This window comes from Suncus etruscus, chromosome 2, assembly GCF_024139225.1.
Source record: "Suncus etruscus isolate mSunEtr1 chromosome 2, mSunEtr1.pri.cur, whole genome shotgun sequence".
Taxonomy (NCBI): Eukaryota; Metazoa; Chordata; class Mammalia; order Eulipotyphla; family Soricidae; genus Suncus; species Suncus etruscus.
In genome coordinates this window covers 141,895,098-141,914,811 of record NC_064849.1, presented here as the reverse complement: position 1 = coordinate 141,914,811, position 19,714 = coordinate 141,895,098, and the positions used below count along the sequence as shown (strand labels likewise).

General features: G+C 33.9%; 1 protein-coding gene and 1 pseudogene across 1 annotated transcript in view; one reads left to right on the top strand and one right to left on the bottom strand.

The window, feature by feature from the left end:
* The window catches only part of LOC125998229 (cytochrome c oxidase subunit 7C, mitochondrial), an 867,002-nt gene that overhangs the window by 759,713 nt on the left and 87,575 nt on the right, over positions 1–19,714 (bottom strand). The gene's annotated exons all lie outside the window — the stretch shown is intronic.
* On the top strand, positions 5,395–6,450 carry LOC126001887 (MKI67 FHA domain-interacting nucleolar phosphoprotein-like; annotated as a pseudogene).

Sequence of the window (19,714 nt, the reverse complement as noted above, 5' to 3'; positions counted from 1 at the left end):
ATCCAGAAATTAATGTTTATAATTCAGTCATTTATGTTTATAATACAGTTTTAAGCATAAAATCCTCAACATCATACCTACCATCAGAGTGTCAGCACCTTAACCAATTTATTAATATTTCTCTCACTATTTATTATTTTTTTAGTGCAGCAAATAATTTTACTGAAAGAATTTTATTTCAACAATTGTGAGGGGAAAGAAGAATAGGTATCCAAAAGTACAAGGCTTCTCTAAAGAGGAAACAATAGAAAAGGCTTTATTTGATAACTATTTCTTCAAATTGTCTTGGCCTAGATCTGCACACATAAAAAATTAAAGTGGGCATTGTCACAAGAAAAGCTTTGTAATCTAGATTCTTTCATATTCTTATCAGTACTTTAAAGCTTCTCTTTTTATTTAAAAGGTTTACATCAGCTTATCCATCCACAAAGACCTTATGATTTGCATCTTAAAAAGATGAGATCATCATCTCAGGCTACTTCAATGCCAGACAATTTCTCCTTAAATTATATTATTCCCAAAAGCTCATTACCAGGGCCTCTAAGTATCTTTCTGTGACCATAACACAATTAGAAGCTAGATTTATAAGGACAGTTTCTTAAACACTGGTGGACATAGTCAACACATTTTTAATTGTATATTTTGTCTCCTTCTATAAATATTTATTAGCTGAAAAATTATAAATTTTCACTTACATTGATTTTTCAGATTTTCTTTAGAAAGTAAACATTCTATTAAACTATTTATAGGGGTTTGGAGAGCAATAGTACAATGAATAAGGCACTTGCATTGCATGTGACTGATAAGTACTTAATATCAACATCCCTCATGGTTCCCTCAGCACCACCAGAAGTAATACATGAGTCAAATGTAAGTTCTGAACATCAACATATATGGCCCAATAACAATAAAAAAATCTGTTCAAACAATTCATGGTTACTAACGAATTTCTTTATCAAGGAGCAGCATCAAAAGTAAAGTATTACCAATAAAATACATATAAGTCCTTATAAATCATAGTATTATTTAATAATATGATGAAAGTCTGTCCTTAATTTCTACAGGCTAAAATTAATAACAAAAACAGCTACCTTTTATTGTCTAACACTCTTTATTAAAGTATCCTGGAGTATGAAAGATTTGCATTCTCTGTGGCCGAAGCAATGACACAAGTGTTAACGCGTCTGCCTTGCACTTGCTAGCCTAGGACAGACAGTGGTTCAATCCCCTGGCATTCCATATGGTCCTCCAAGTAGGAGCGATTTATGAGCACATAGCCAGGAGTAATCCCTGAGCATCACTGGGTGTGGTCCCCTCAAAAAAAAAAAAGAAAGAAAGAAAGGAAAAAAAAAGAAAGAATTGTACTCTGAGTATACACACTAAGTCAGTGAATTTGTTCAAGACTCATGGGCTAAGTTTTAAATAGAGATTGAGTGATTCTAATTTCACTTTGATTTAGAAGTCTATAGGTAGTCATTGAAGGCCATTGATTATGTTAGAAAGATCAGAGTAATTAAAGGTCAAACCAGAGTGGACATGAAAAATAACAACACCTATTATCTTCTTAACCCTCCTTTTTTTTTCATTACTTTGAAATAGAGCAATAAATCCAAGAGAGACCTTAGATACTAATATCCAGAGCAACTCACTCACTTTACTGATAAAAAGTGAAGATCAACAAAAAATAACTACTTTCTCAAAGGAATAGTTTGAAAAGTAAAGACTATGGTCCTGGAATATTTCAGTGTAATTCCCAATAAAACAAATTCCCCTAACCTGTTTTTAGCCTCTGTTTTTAAGAACTAAAGCAATTTTAAAGTGGTAGGATTTAAATTCCCCAGTGATGAAAGCAATGATAGTTTCCTGATTAAATTTTTCTTAAAATATTTATTTTCATTACTTTTTAAAAAGTACTTTATCCTTGATTTATATGGCACATAAATACTTTCAAAGATTAGATTGAAATTTCTACTCTTTATAATTTGGAAATGCCTTTCTCAAGAACTGTTGCAGGCAGAAAGGTGTGGGGGCTTTGGTGATGTTTTTGAAAAATAATAAATCTTGGAAGAAATGGCCAGCCCTGAAGTAGCTCAGAGGCATGAGAAATGCATTCCTTTGAAATGCAAATCATGACCTCTTTGGAAGATAGTCAAGGTTTTTCTGTGATAATACTAGGTTAACTTTCTGTATATAGTACTCCTGGTGAAGACAATTTACAGAGTAGAGACATTTTTCTCCCAAAGTCATTTTCTGCTTCGCCTTTTGAAATTCTTTTCTCTGAGGGAAGGTGACACACACCTGGAAGTCTGTGCAGAGGGTAGGATTGACTTTTCTTTTGCTACAATGAGTAATTCATTTTTTGCTCCAGTTGAGCATAATTTACTTCTCCTCTGAAACTCAGTTGCTAGTGTCCAGTTCCATAATTTACTTCTCCTCTGGAACTCAGTTGCTAGTGTCCAGTTCCCAAACTTCACAGAGTAATTGGACTGACCGCAGGTTGGCTGGACAGCTGCCTCTTGCGTGTTTTCGGAGGGTGAACACTCCTGTCTAGTGCTTGTTGCAGACTTGACCAGTCCTAAATAATTTCCCAGGGTGAAACAGTCATTTTGCAGGGTGCCCTAGATGGGATAAGCAGAAGGTAAGGCATTATTTTCTCAAGTGACTATATCCCTAGCTACCCACCTCATGCAAGTCAACTGCAGAAATAGCCATCTCTAAAATAAATACTAGTAGGGAAATAGTTAATATTTAGGGTTCGAGAGTCACAGAAATAGAAGCTTCCTGATCTCTGATTCTTGTATCTCTGAAAGCAGACTTTATTAAGAGCATGATAGAAGTAAAGTAATGATTTCTTTAAAAACCTAGGAGAGGTGGAGTCAGAGCAGGTAGAGAGCCTATGTGGGCTTGATCTGGCATCCCACATAGTTCACCAAGCCTGCCAGTAATGATTTCTGAGTGAGGAGCCAAGAGTAAGACCCGGGCATCACCAGATATGGGTCCAAATCAATCTCTCATCTATTTTTCTATCATCTACCTACCTACCTACCTACCTACCTACCTACCTACCTACCTACCTACCTACCTACCTACCTACCTACCTACCTATCTATCTATCTATCTATCTATCTATCTATCTATCTATCTATCTATCTATCTATCATCTATCTATCTATCTATCTATCTATCATCTCTATCTCTATATAGCTATCTAATCTATTTATATCTCTATCTAATCTATTTATCCTTATCTCTCTATCATCTATCATCTACCTAACCAATCAACTAACCAACCAGCCAACAAACTAACTAACAAACACTTTGAAGATGTAAGTGAATGAAGCTAGCACTAAGCTGGCATTACTCTCATAAGGAAAGAAAAAGTAGCAAAGACACTACTGTAAATTTAGGGTATCCAAAGCAAGTTATCCTGTTGAAAAACTGCTTTGAATTTATATTAGTAAGAGTTCAACCATAATAATTCAGGTTTTTAAGCAGCCTAGGCCTCTGATCCTAAAAGAAAGGAGGACTTCTGATTAACCAGGAAGTCCACCCCTGCTATTTTTTGTAATAGCATTAAACCTTGCCCAAATCCTTATCTATGCTATATATTAAAGGAGGTGGGGGGTATGGTTTGTGACACATGGAATGAAGGTGGAATGACAAAGAATATCTGTGATTAAAAAGAACATTAAAAAGAAAGAACCATTGTCTCACATTTCAAGTAAAACTGCTATATTGTCCACACAGGATGCAGAGAGAATGGGAAAGAATATTGGTGGTTAAAGTTAGAAGGAAGTATTGCCTCATATGTCAAGTAAAACTGTTGCATTGTCTGAATGATTAGATAATTGCTGTATGAAATATCTCAGAAATCCTATAAAAGTTGTTCACTATGAATACTCAGGGTCCACAGATTTGTGCTTCATTAGAAAATTGTCAAACCTCTGGGCACCCAGGTAAAAATCATAATAAAAAAATCTTGATGTAACTTGCATCATCAATTGGTAGTCCCTGTCTCTCTGGGTTTTGGGGTGATGGGTAACTCTAACTCTAACAACCCTTACTCACTTTTCACATTTATCACTTTCTGAACCCTTTGGAAAATTGAGTAGGGCTGTCAGAAACAGCAAGAAAGTCAAGAGAAAATTAACCTTTGTTTTAAATTTCATTTCACCAAATTGCATTGATTGAAAAATTCTAGTGACAGTCATGGAAAATTCTAGTGAGACACTCTGCACAAAGATGAATAAAATTGGTCATTTAAGAAACTAACAAAAGAGACCATGAAACAAGTAATTATAATACAATGAGCTTTACTGAGCGACAACAAAGTGCATAAGGTCAGGTCATCTGTAGTACTGTGATTATATACAGAGATCCTACCGCAGGCTCTGATTCAACTCAGTTTTATCAGAAATCAAAGTTAATGACTGTTCAAACCTCTACTGTTCTCTTGCCTCAGTTATTCAGCATGAAATGGTATTAAGGAGTAGGACTGTTTTAAAGACTAAATGATATGTCTATGTTTATGAAATCTTTACAGATAACCTTTAATAACATAAACATTTTAATAATATTTCATAAAACATTTTAATAACAAAATGATTTAATAACAAACACTTTTCAAATCTGAGTCTTTATATAGGAAGACCCTTATAATCTATTTTGAACTGTGGTTCTATATACTGGTTACACAAGTAGAGACTAAATATATTACAATGTATGTAGTAGTAGAATTTACATCCAATGCTTTTTGGAGTTAATTTGAAAAGCAGAAAGGGTTTTTACTGAGGAAAATTAAAAATATTATATTTGTATAATATTGTATATTGTATGCTACTGAAACCAGAGGTGACAATGATTTGATTGCCTAATGATTTTTATATTAAAAAACCCAGACTGTCCTTTTAGACTATATAAATTGTCATTTCTAAGTATATTTCTAGAATTTGAGTGGGGAAATAATTTATTCTCACTGGTCTGAAATTCATTTCAGGTCTGGAAAGATCATTCAAGGTTTAGGGGCTCTTGTCTTGTATACTGTCTACTTTGATTCAATATCTAGCACGATGGATGATCCCTCGAGCACAGTCAAGGTTTACTGTCAAGCATGGTACCACTGTTTTGCCCACATTTTTATCTATTGACATATATTGGTTGCTTTATTATGTGTTTTCTTTAAATATTTTGGATATAAGTTTCTTATTGGATATAGGATGTGCAAATATCTTCTCAAGGTAATAAGCTACTTTTTTTCTTTTTATGCTAGTTTTGCTTGTTGTATAGATATTTTATAAGGGGAACTTTAGCTATTTCAGTGGCAAAGTACCTACCTTCCAAGACTGATAAAGGAGTAGTCGCAAGTTCAGTATTGATAATACAGTAAACCTGTGGATGACTCCTAAAATCCTATTGTATGGGATTTCCCAATGCCATAAAATTTTTGCTATATCTGAAATCGCAGGAGGCGTAGGTGTTTCCAGTTGTGTGTGTGTGGAATTGGCTGCTTGGGACTTTCTACATGGCTTCTCTGTGCGACCTGCCAAACTGTATCTGTTGCTGAACCCAGGGAAGGATGACCAGTTTTGGAAGTATGTGGCACAGATTCAACAGCAGGCACAAAAGCAAAAGCAGAAACCAAAACTACTGACTCCAGGAGTGATCTACGGGGCCATCTGCCACCCACACTTTATGAAACTCAGCTACTAGCATACTTTTCTCAGTTTGGCACTGTCACAATGCTCAGACTGTCCAGAAGTACAAAGACTAGAACTAGCAAAGGATATGCCTTTGTGGAGTTTGAATCTGAAGATTTTGCCAAAATAGTTGCAAAAACAATGAACTATCTTTTTGGTGAAAGACTTGTAGTGCCGTTTTATGCCACCAGAACAAGTACATGAAGAACTTTTTCAAGAGTCGTATAAGCCATTTGAAAATCCATCATTTCCTGCAGTTAAACGGTATAATAAGGACAGACTCTTGAAAAATTACAGATGTAGAAATGATTTAAACAGAAAGAAAAATTACTCAGAAAGAAGTTAGCAAAAAAGGAGTAGGGATTGACTATAATTTCCCCTCTTTGATTTTACACACGAAAGCTGCCAACACTGATTTGAGAAAGCCTGAAAAGACTGAGATACTTGCCATTAAGAAGGCAAAGACAAAAGCTATAGTCAGTCCTAAAAATCCTGAAAACACTGTGGATAGCCAGGGCTCCAACTAGTTTGTACACCAACGTTTTTGGAGAGACGAAAATCTGAAGTAGCTAACTTGAGTGATGAAGATAATGGGGATGAAATAGTTTTATAAAAACCTGTGTCTGAAGTAAAAGAAGCAGCAGCACAAGTATCTCAAACACCCACACATTCAAGAAAAAAAAAGGTGAAGAAAAAGCAATCAATGATCTTGAATGCATTATATATAGTACTGTGGAAAATGATTTTATTATAAGAAAGATATTTACTATATATAATAAATTGCAACACAGTTGTACAAGCACCATTACTCAAAGTATACAAGCTCTAATAAGTGTCATAGCTAAAGTGTATGAACTACTGCGACCATGACCCTTAGCAAACACAAGTATGTGAACTCTCAACAGTGAGGCCAAATAGCTGCAATCTCTAGTCCTTCAATAATAAATATAATAGAAGAAAAAGAAATAAATAGATTTTAAGGCTTATATTTCATATATTTGCATTGTTTTGATTTTTTTCTTTTTTGACGTTTAGGTGCTGAATGTATTTTTTTTGTTTGTTTGTTTTGCTTTTGAGCCACATCTGGCAGTGCTCAGGAGTTACTCCTGGCTATCTGCTCAGAAATAGCTCCTGGCAGGCACGGGGGACCATATGGGAGGCCAGGATTCGAACCAATCACCTTAGGTCCTGGATTGGCTGCTTGCAAGGCAAACGCCGCTGTGCTATCCTCTGGCCCCTGAATGTATTTTCTATTTAGATCCATGTATTAAATGGTTTCAGGTTCTATATCAAAGTCTTCATTTTCAGGCCATTTTTGTATAATGTTAAATAATGACCTAATATCAAATGTAAATTTTTATTTGCATATGGTTGATAGTTTTTCCATCACCTTTGTTTTAGACTTCTGTTTCCCTATTATATTACCATGTATGCTTTAAAATGAAATACAAAATTACATTTTAATTAATAATAAGTAAAATTCACATATAATTATGTCTTAATATATTCTTTAAAAATATATTGACTTTTAAAATTGCTAAGCATATGTTCTTTATAGTCTGAATCATGTGTCCATATAAATAATCATGAATATTAGCAGTAATATTTAGAATCAGAATTTAAATTATAATATGAATGAGTTAGTAGCACATAAACACTATTCAAAAGGATGTACAAACTTAAATTCATTATGCTCGTTTATTGTACTATCATGTTTTATTTATTTATTATTTTCATAGTAAAGCAACACTAATCTGTAACTAGGTTAGAATAAAGAATGCTAATTCAATCAGAAGTTATATTGTGGATTCTTCATCCCTATCTTATCTTGCTTCTTTATATGAATATATAGAACTATTTAATGGTCTTCATACTCTTGATTTAGGCAAATTCATATACAGAAACTGACATTCTCACACAGGTTGGACACATAGATAACAGTTAAAGCTCTCATGAAAACATGTTCCCTTTTAAAGCAGTCAGGACTCATACTGACCTTTTACAGTATATTAGCACAGACAGGGTACCAAGTCTTAGATCCAGGCTCCGAGAGAGAATGTTTATTGGTGATGCTACAAAAATCAATCAGTCCATTGACAGAATGTTAAAGGAGCTGACCCCAATACTAAGTTCTCCCAGTACCCTGCTGACACAGTGAGCGTGAATTCAACATCTCAGATATAAAAGAAGCTGACAAAAGCAAAATAACAAAACAAAACTTTCCTTTATTTCTTTTCATGGGTATACCCAGCTGTGCAAGGGTTTACTCCTAGCAGAAGATCTTACCAAGGTCAGCCATGTGCAAGATAAACACACTTCCTGCTGTACTGTTCTCCTCTACACCCCCAATATCAGAAAACAAAATTTAAATCAAATACAGAACAATCCATAAAAGTAAAACTATCTATGCTGTATAAGTCATTTGGTCAGCTAGATATTTTAATTAAAATTGATAAATTTATGTAGAAAAATTGATACACAATTTTATAAAACACGAATTACAAGTAAAGTATGACAATCTAAATCAAATACATAAAAGAATTTATTTCTTTTTAAGAGAATTCAAAAATTCTATGTTAAGAAGCTCAAGGAGAAAGAAGAAAAAGTACACTAGTAAATAAAATTGTTGAAAGAGAACTCAGAATATAATCAAAAGGATACAATAAAACTCTGCAAAAAAGTCAGTGAAATCATAAGAAAAATAAGAAAAGACGACACTGAAACACATGTTGTGAATGCAGGAGGCCAAGAAAGGTTTGATCTTTGGAACCACCAGAATTGACTCTTTAGCCTTAAGCTAGGAGTAACCTTGAGTATTAACGGAGATGCTTACAATTAACAAGCAAGAAATTAATAGAAATCTAAGATTCAGATATATGGGAGCAGAGTGCTATAGAAAACCATGTAACAACAAATCTCAAATGGAGGACCAAATCAATGAGCTAGAAAATAGATTCTTATGGAAGAAAAGAAAGACTACATAAGAAAAATGAAGTAGCTGTGAGAACTCTTTATAACACCATAAGAAAAGGCAAAATAAGAATATTAGGCTTAAATTAAAAAAATGTGCTGACCTTAGTTAAGGACTACAAACATTTATATTTTCCCAAAATGTGAAAGAAATATAAAGTTAACTGAAAATCTGTCTATGTAAATTAAAAAAAATTAAGACAACAAAACATATAATATCAAAACCATCGAAGAGAAAGAATATTTAAGGTATTATGGAGGAAAAAAATGGTTACATAAAAGATACGCCCTTTAAGGTCTTACCAGTAAAACAAACAAAATACATACCAACAGAGAAAAAAATATGTTCAAATTACTTGATTTTAAAAATATGTGAGCCTGGGCCAAAGCCATAGCAGAGCAGCTGCAGGGTGTTTGCCTTGCACTTTGCTGACCCAGGACTAACCCAAGTTTGCTCCCCAGCATCCCATCTGATCCCTTGAGTCTGTCAGGAGCATTCCTGAGTGTAGAGTTAGGAGTAATCCCTGAGCACCACTGGATGTGACCTCGAAACAAAACAAAACCATACAAAACAAGAAAAGCTTTCCAATCTAAATCTAATACATAAATACATAGAAAGTCAAAAAAAGAACAAATGAATAAGTAATCAAAATCACAGCACAGCATTGTAATTACAGAAATAAGATATTATATTTTATAATCATTATTAATGTAAATGAACTAAATTCAATAATCAAATAGCATAGAGATTGTTATTCATTAATCAGAGAGTTGATTTGACTAATATGACTAAGCATGTAGGCAATTGTTCTCTTCCTCAATGTTCTATGCACAGGATGATATTAATGGCATCATAGATAGCTTTTGACAAAGCTCAATATCTGTTTATGATAAAAATTTATCTAACTGAGGATAAAAGATTTAAATGTCAATGCAGAAAATCACATTTTCTTTTTTTTCTCTCTAAAAATAATTTTTGTTATTGTAAGAATTTATTCAAGAGTTAATCCCATGACAGTATACTTCAGGGGTGGAGAAACCCTGTATCTCCTAGGTCAAGGGAATTCCCTCTACAATATTCCCAATAGTTACTGTGCCTATGCGGGGGGATAAAGAAAAGGAGGGAAAAAAAGCACAAAACAATCATTTTTCCACATGTTTATTTATCGATTGATTTATTTTTTTTGACATCTTTATTTTGGTGTGGGGACTACGGTTGATGTCTCCAATATTATTTTATTTTGTTTTGTCTTGTCTTTCTCTTTCTTTTTTCACTCGAGCAGGATTTGATTTCAGAACTGAGATTATTGTGTGGTGCCTGTCTTTATTGCTGTCTTGCTTACCGGTTATTTAATTCGATATTTTTTCCTGTATTGTTGTGGTTTCTCAATTACCTTTTTCACGTCCTCTCTCAAACTGAGGTTGGAAGCCTTTAGCAGTGGTCCTCAAACTATGGCCTGCAGGCTACATATTGTATTTGTATCTGTTTTGTTTCTTCATTGCAAAATAAGATATGTGCAGTGTGCATAAGAATTCATTCATAAGTTTTGTTTTTACTATAGTCAGACCCTCCAATGGTCTGAGGGACAGTGAACTGGCCCCCTGTTTAAAAAGTTTGAGGACCCCTGAATGGACTCTGCCCATTTTCAGCTTATTTGACTTTGGACTTTTTTTTTTCTTCCTCTTATTGTGTACTCCAATCTATTGCTTTTCTTTCCTTCAAACAAAACCACATACCTCGATTTTTCTAGCTCTGCCTCTTAAATAGAGGGGGAAACAAGGGAGGGTTCCAGGACCAAACAGATATGTGATCACTAATAGTAAGCCAGACAAAGAGGAGTCCACCTACTTTAGCAGCCCGGGGGATGATGGTGGGATATATGGGTTGTAGAAAGGGAACAGGAATGGTGGGGAGGACATAGGTGGTGATGGGTATTCCCCTGATTCAATGTTAATATATACCAAAATACTACAGTGAAAGATATGTAAGCCATTATGGTTTTAATTATTGGTTTTAATCAGAAACTTTCTTTGACTTACATGTATTATTATTATATCAATTATATTATATGTTATGTTATGTCACTATATTATGTTATGTTAGTTTACATCATTATGTTAATCAATTTTGCCTCTTGAAAATCACATTTTCTACTGACACATTTAATGATGAAACTGAAAATTTCCATCATGATCATGTATAGTAAGTATCATCATCATAGTATGTCCTCTTAAATAATTCCTTTTATTAGGGGGGCACACCCTTTGATGCTCAGGGGTTACTCCTGGCTATGTTCATAAAATCACTCCTGGCTCTGGGGACCATATGGAACTTGGGAGATAAAACTCCACAATCAGTCCTAGATTGGCAGCGTGCAAGGCAAATGCCCTATCGCTGTTATCACTCTGGCTCTATCTCTTGCATAATTCTTAATAAACATATTATTTGATATCCTAGACAGAAAAATTGCTAAAAAGATTAAAATAAATTTATTGTATATAAAAAGCTAAAACTCTGTACATTCTGGGATTAAGTGACAATATAAAATTATAAAGACTCCACTAAGAGTATATTTTAAATATTGCATTAAAATATATGTTAAAATAGCTGTAGCAAACTACAAAATCAACTGTAAATATGAATTATATTTCTATATATTCATTTTATAAAGTATATATTTTAAATATAAATATATGTTATATATAAAATATTATTTTGTATTTTAAATATTTACTATATAATTAATAAATTAATTTATATGTTTTATTTACATATTATATAATTTATACATTTATACATTTTTATATTAAATCACTTTTTTGGGGGAGCTGAGTTATCACCCGGCAGTGCTCAGGGGTTACTCCTGGCTCAACGCTCAGAAATTGCTCCTGGCAGGCTTGGGGGGGGACCATATAGGATGCTGCGATTTGAACTGCCATATTTCTTCATGTAAGGCAAACGCCCTAACTCCATGCTATCTCTCCAGCCCCATGAATGACTTATCAGTTTCTAGTCTTTGGGCCACACCCAGCAGTGCTCAGAAAATGCTTCTGGCAGGCTAGGGGGACCATATGAAATGCTGGCAATTGAATCTGGGCTCATCCTGGGCCGACCACATACAAGGCAAATGCCCTACCACAATGCTATTGCTTCAGCCCTAATAAATTAAATAAATTTATCAAGCTAAAATACCAATATATAAATATGATATGGTCTATATATTCTCTACTTAAGTATGATATATATTTCTATATGTGAGAAATGTAATAGAACATAATTGTTTTAAAGGCCCATTTATTATGACATTAAATTTTAGTGCCTATAAATATTAAACATGAAACACTTGTACATTGATTCTGTAGATACAAGAAAGATATAAGAATTGATATAGTTAAAAATGACCATACAACCAATTACATTGCAGAAATTTAACTCAATCACAATCAAATTCCTAATGATCTCCTTGGAGGAAATATAAGAGAAGTTACAAAATTTGCATGGAATCACAAAAATCCTCAAATAGCCTAAACAATCCTGAAGAAATAAAATGGTGAAAGGAACTCTTTTCTATAATGGTGTTGATAAAAACTGGATTGGTAAATCAAAATAAAGTGGAATACTATCTTATCCTAAGTATAAATATTAGCTCAAATTGAATTTAAAACTAGGTTATTACACTTAAAAACATTAATAGCATTGAAAGAAATGAACACAAGCATTCATGACATTTTTGCATTCTTGTTGAATCATCTCCAAGAAATTCTAAGCAAAAAAGTAACTAAAATTACTTTAAGCTGAACACTTCTCAAAACTAAGAAAATTATATTTTAATGTAACCATCCACTGAATCAGAAAATTATCTGTACATTATACCAAAAAAAAAAAGAAACCCAAAAATCTAGTACTAAAGGTAGTATGAAAATAAAATTTCAGTAAGTTAACAATAATAGCTTCATTAAAAAAATGATAGGACTAGAGTGATGTAAGTGGGCATAACACTTGTATTGCATGTGGCTGAGCTTCTTTTGATCAATGTACCCCATCTAGACTACCAAACTCTGACAGAAGTGGTCCTTGAGCAAAGAGCCAGGAGTAAGCAGCCCGGAGCACTATCAAGAATGATCCCAAAACAAAGCAAACAAACATATAAAAAGAAAAATAATTCAATATCAACTCAACACATACAAATGGAGCACAAATATATGCAGATGTGCTCATTACTTAATATCAGAAAAATGTAAACTAAAATCACAATGAGTAATATTATCATACCAGTGGGAATTGTCTATACTAAAAATACCAGAAGCAACATATACTCGCAGGGTTTTGAAAAAATGGCATTGCTACACTATTGGTAGAAATATAAATCTATACAGCACAATACAAATGCAAATTTACTTTGTAATCCCAATTTATTATAAAATAAATTGAAAAATAATATGTAGGTTTCTCAAAAAATTGAAGAGAATTCCACTATACAACCCTTTCGAGTATCTGTCCAAAGCATAAAAACACACTAATTTAAGAAGCTATGTTTATTAGAATACTGTTTACAGTAACGACACTATGATAAGAATTTAAATGTCCAATGACATATGTTTCAGCGGATGTCTAGTAAAGAAAGTAAGATAACTACACATTATGGAATGCTACTGAACTCTAAGTTCTAATAATACTGCTGTTTGCAACAAGATTGATAGAAGATGTAAATAGTGGTTTTCAGTGAAATAAGTCAAAAAAAAAGAAAGACAAATACCAGATGATATTGATCTCATGTGAAATGCAGATAAATAAAGCAATTAAATGGTAACCATCAATAAAAACAAATCTTTGAGTTTTAAGGACAGAATTGACATCAAGGCAGGGTGATTGGGGATGGTAGATTGGAAGGAGTACAATAGGCTATGATATAAGGACGTTGGTACTTATGTATACTGCAGTACTATACATTTAAAAGAGTAAAATTGTGCCCTAAAATAAGTGTAGACATGTAAACTACTTAAATGGTTTGGTTTTTTGGATTTCTTTTTCTGTAAGATCATTTGTATGGCAAGAATGTTTAGGCTTAATAAAAAAACAATTAAAATGATAGTATAAAAACAGGAAAGAAGGAGACCTATTGCTATTTGCTGATGACAGGAATATATATTGATAGTTTCAAAGAGACCAGTGAAACGGTTAGAGTGATAGAACAACAGAAAGGGTGGTTTGCAATGTATGCAGCCTACCTGGATTTGATATCCAGCATCCCATATAGTCTCCTGAGCCTGCCAGGAGTGATTTCTGAGCATAGAGCTAGGAATAACTCCTGAGTGCTGCCAGATGTGGCCCAAAAAAATCAAACCAACATACAAAAATACCAAAGAGTCCATTGAGAGGTTTAAAAAATAACATTTAGTGAATTGGCAGGCTAAAAATTAATAAACAATAAAATGTCATATTTTAGGACTAAAGAATACTAATGGTAATGGTATTTGCTTTGCAAATAGCTACACTATGATACCTGGTCACTCAACCAAGGAGTTATTCCCTAACTCTAATCCAGGAGAAAATGCTGATCAAACCTCAGGCTATAGCCCCAAAACAAAAGAAAGCAACAAACTTAACAACTAAAAAACTATCTTACTTCATTCTTGAAAAAAAAAAAAAAAAAAGAAATGAAAATTCTACACTGGGTTAAAAAAAATCTTCTAATAAATAGTATAGCTTTGTTGGTATGTGTGTAATGCAATAAAATTGTACCTCAAAACCATAAACAATAACTAGATTAATAATAATTAGAATGCAGACTATTGGGGCCGGGTAGGTGGCGCTGGAGGTAAGGTGTCTGCCTTGCAAGCGCTAGCCAAGGAAGGACCGAGGTTCGATCCCCCGGCGTCCCATATGGGCCCCCCAAGCCAGGGGCGATTTCTGAGCACATAGCCAGGAGTAACCCTTGAGCGTCAAACGGGTGTGGCCCAAAAACAAAACAAAACAAAACAAAACAAAAAAAAAGAATGCAGACTATTGTAATCTATAGAATAACACTGTAATAACAAAAAATACCTCCACTATAAATTTAAAATATAGTGTTAAAAACTAGAATATAAGAAACTTAGAAATGGGGCCCAGAGAGATAGCACAGCGGCGTTTGCCTTGCAAGCAGCCGATCCAGGACCAAAGGTGGTTGATTCGAATCCCGGTGTCCCATATGTTCCCCCGTGCCTGCCAAGAGCTATTTCTGAGCAGACAGCCAGGAGTAACTCCTGAGCAATGTCGGGTGTGGCCCAAGAACCAAAAAAAAAAAAAAAAAAAGAAAGAAAGAAAGAAGGAAAGAAAGAAAGAAAGAAAGAAAGAAAGAAAGAAAGAAAGAAAGAAAGAAAGAAAGAAAGAAAGAAAGAAAGAAAGAAAGAAAGGAAGGAAGGAAGGAAGGAAGGAAGGAAGGAAGGAAGGAAGGAAGGAAGGAAGGAAGGAAGGAAGGAAGGAAGGAAGGAAGGAGGGAAGGAAGGAGGGAAGGAGGGAGGGAGGGAGGGAGGGAGGAGAGAGGGAGGGAGGAAGGGAGGGAGGAAGGAAGGAAGGAAGGAAGGAAGGAAGGAAGGAAGGAAGGAAGAAAGAGAGAGAAAGAAAGAAAGAGAGAAAGAGAGAGAAAGAAAGAAAGAAAGAAAGAAAGAAAGAAAGAAAGAAAGAAAGAAAGAAAGAAAGAAAGAAAGAAAGAAAGGAAGGAAGGAAGGAAGGAAGGAAGGAAGGAAGGAAGGAAGGAAGGAAGGAAGGAAGGAAGGAGGGAAGGAAGGAGGGAAGGAGGGAGGGAGGCAGGGAGGGAAGGAGGGAGGGAGGGAGGAAGGGAGGGAGGAAGGAAGGAAGGAAGGAAGGAAGGAAGAAAGAAAGAGAGAGAAAGAAAGAAAGAGAGAAAGGAAAGAAAGAAAGAAAGAAAGAAAGAAAGAAAGAAAGAAAGAAAGAAAGAAAGAAAGAAAGAAAGAAAGAAAGAAAGAAAGAAAGAAAGAAAGAAAGAAAGAAAGAAAGAAAGAAAGAAAGAAAGAAAGAAAGAAAGAAAGAAAGAAAGAAAGAAAGAAAGAAAGAAAGAAAGAGAAACTTAGAAATGAATGTAGACGGGGGCCAGAGAGATAGCATAGAGGTAAGGCGTTTGACTTCCATGCAGAAGGATGGTGGTTCGAATCCCGGCATCCCATATGGTCCCTGAGCAAGCCTGGAGCTATTTCTTAGTGTAGAGCCAGGAGGAACCCCTGAGCGCTGCCGGGTGTGACCCAAGAACCAAAAAAAAAAAGAAAGAAAAAGGAAGGAAGGGAGGAAGGGAGGAAGGAAGGGAGGAAGGGAGGGAGGGCGGGAGGGAGGGAAGGAAGGAGGGAGGGAGGGAGGGAAGGCAGGAGGGAAGGCAGGAAGGAAGGTACGAGAAAGAAGAAAGAAAGAGAAAGAAGAAAGAACAAAGAAATAAATGTAGACCACTACTTAGCATCACACATACATATTAATTAAAAATTTATAAGTTGGTTGTAATGAAGAAAGCTTGAAATCTATAGATGGGAATATTCCATAAGCTTCTTCACATTGGCCTTAGTGAAGTATTTGGAGAGTATTTCCACTAGAAGGGAAACAAAAGCAAAATCTGCGAATGGAAGTGCATCAAACTAATGGATTTTTGCAAAATAAGTTCTGAGTACTTCTAGGTGTTGTCCTCTGTTTTGTTTAAACAAAACAAACACACAAACAAACAAACAAAAAAGTATTAGAGTGGAACATAGGGAAGGACATGCTCATTGTCAATGATGCACTTCAATAAACACTAATCAATAGCAAACATTTTTAATGAAAAAGGAAAAAAGAACATAAAAATATGATACAAACACTATAAAATACATGAATTCTATATATTGTATTTGTATATATAAGATATATATCAGATTAGAAGTGTTTTTTCAAAATATTCATAACCTAAATAAACATGAAACAATAAAATGTAAAAATTATAGCAAAGCATGATGATAAGATATATTCCAAAATATAGTTATTCTCTGAGATGTGAGACCTGGGCGATAAAAACTGCATACAGCAAACAGACTCCTTGGTGGTTCTGAGGTTTGTGACTTGTACCTGTGCTTGATAAGAACCTTGGAGACAGTTCAAAAAAATAAAATATAGTTGTAAGGCAACAGCTTACGGCAGAAATTTCACTTCATGGACAAAACTATAGCCTTTATTTACTTTATTTATTTTAGTTTTGAGGGGGTGCCACTCTTAGTGGTGTTCGGTTACTCCTGACTTTGTGCTCAGAGTTCACTCGGAAGAACAAAGGGACAATATAAAATGTTCAGGATCAAAACCAGGTGGACGATATTCAAGACAAGCATCTTACCCACCATACTATTTCTGAACTATTGCTGTACGATTGATTTTAAAAATGTTGGACAAGGAGCAATCAGCAGTATAAAAAATGTTTAAAAATTGCTAACATAAGTAATTCTCTGTTTGGGGCATCTGTTAGACACATTTACATGCAAACACATTTAAACACCTTTATTTTACATATACAACCATTCCCACATCCATGCTTACACACACACACACACACACACACACACACACACACACACACACACACACACACGAACCATTATCTTCTCTAATTCAGTTGTGCTTCTAGAGATAATTCTCTGTTTCTCTGCCACAGTTGAGATTAGTTAAAACTGACAGGAAATTAAATAACTACTTATCACTGGTTGAATCCAAGCTGCAGAATAATTAAAAGCCTAAAATTCACTTTCAGTCAAACATGAGTAGGCAAGAACAGGAAACTGCAAGAGATATACTAATTTCTTTCTGGGTTCCTTGATTACTTTGCAAAGGAGTTTTATTTTCTTTAGCATCAATAAGGAGAAATTGCATTAATTGAATTATATATTGTCAGACTGATTTTGAAAAAATAGAAACTTATCATAAATGTTTTTAGATATACAACATTCTGTATTGTAACTCATTTATGGAGGATCTGAAGTATTTTGCTTTATTAAATGATCGTGGGTCGGTCAGATAAAACTGCTTACAAAATGTGGTTTTAATATTAAGAGTAAAAATATAAACTTATTTTACTTTTGTTGATGACTTTACTAAGATGGAATTAAACATATAATGAACTTTATTTTGGTGGGCAAACAGATCTTCACATCTTGCAAAATATAATTAATTTAAAAATAAATCAGACAAATTTTTAAAATGATAACAGGAGTTTTAGTGAATGTATAACTGTGATTTCTTGTTTTCAGACCAGAGAGGTTAATTGCTGAAATCATTTTATGTTTTGTTGCTACTATGCTTCCTTCAACTTTCCCCTGGGAATAAGTATGGTGATATGCTACCCAAATTCTCTTTAACAAATAAAGTAACATTTCCTCAGTTACTGGGATAAGATGATCAATAGTTTCTTTTTGTTGTTGTTTAGAGATATTTTGACAAAAAAGTATTCTTTTTCAAAGTCATGCTTCCTTCCATAGATATTCTGTAGTTCACAGTTAATTAATGTGGACCACAAAAATACAGGACTCTATCCTAATGTTAAACATTAAGGTCATTTCCAGCTCTAAAGCTTTCTATTGATTATGTGTCTTCTATAGAACAGAACTAAAATTTTACTTCTCTATTTTATTTTGTTATTTTTCATTGTATTTTGTTTTGCTTTGCTTTGGAACCAGAATTGTGCTTGGAGGCTCTATAATGCAAGGGAATGATCCTAAAATTCCCGTATTAAAAGTATGTACAGACCCTTGAGACTGGCCCTCACTTCTCTTATTTCATCTTTCTTCCCTGTTATTCCTAGTACTGATTCTAGTGAATATACGTTATCAACAAATATTTCTTATATAGTTTAAAATGAAGTACTCTAAAAAACTTAATATGAAGCTCTATTTACCATAGCCAGGTGTGTGTGTGTCTGTGTGTCTGTGTGCGTGCGTGTGTGAATGTGTGTACTAATGAGTAGAATTGTAGCTGCAAATTCAAAAGTATCTGAGTAATATGGATATTTGGATGATGGTTTATAGTTACAAACATGAAGCAAACTACAATTATTATAACATCATTCAGATATATTAAATGAGTGGAAAATAGTAACTGTTTAACAGCAGAGTGAATGAGTAGGATAGGGAATAAGTGTTTTCTAGTCAGTTTCTTACTAATTATTTGAAAAATATGATGATATTATGATGAATCTATGCCTTAATTATATTGTTTTAGTCTATTATAGTTTTTATGAATGATATATCCATAGAATAGTAACTAGTATTTTTCTCATATATTATCATCTAAAACTAAATATTTTTTTTTTAGTTTTTGGGCCATACCTGGTAATAATGCTCAGGGGTTTCTCCTGGCTATGTGACCTTACATTGCTCCTGATATCGTATTCTGATATTCAGAACATAAAGCAAATAAACTTGTTTTGTTTTAAGCTATTGAGTTTGAGGAGATTAGTTACATAATCAATGGTAAGTTAATACATTTTACATGAACTTTCTACATGAATAAGAGAAGATTTTTAAGTTTGGAATAGCATTATTCTAGTATAATGTTTTCATTTCAATAGCAAGTGTTTTATGGATATTTTCCTAATAATTAATTGTACATTATTTGTATATTTCACATTCATTATTAAACTACATTATAAAAACTAAAAGTATCTAAATCTGTAGGAGATAAAAATATGGTTAAGTAGTAAAGTATATGCCTTACATGAAAGAAATCTGAGACCAATATCCAGGACTGAAAAAAATGTGTTTGTGTGTGTGATTTATTATTTTTTTCACCATATACAGACCTTTATTTGATTGTTTGTGTTTGATTTTTGGACCATACCCAGTGATGCTCAGGGGTTACTCCTGGCTATGTGGTTAGGAATCACTCCTGGATTGGGGGACCATATTGGATGCCAGGGGATCAAATTGCAGTCTGTCCTAGGTAAGCACATGCAAGGCAGACAAATGCCCTACCACTTGTGCCACCACTCTTGCCCACCATATACAGACCTTTAAAAAAGGGATATATATATATATATATATATATA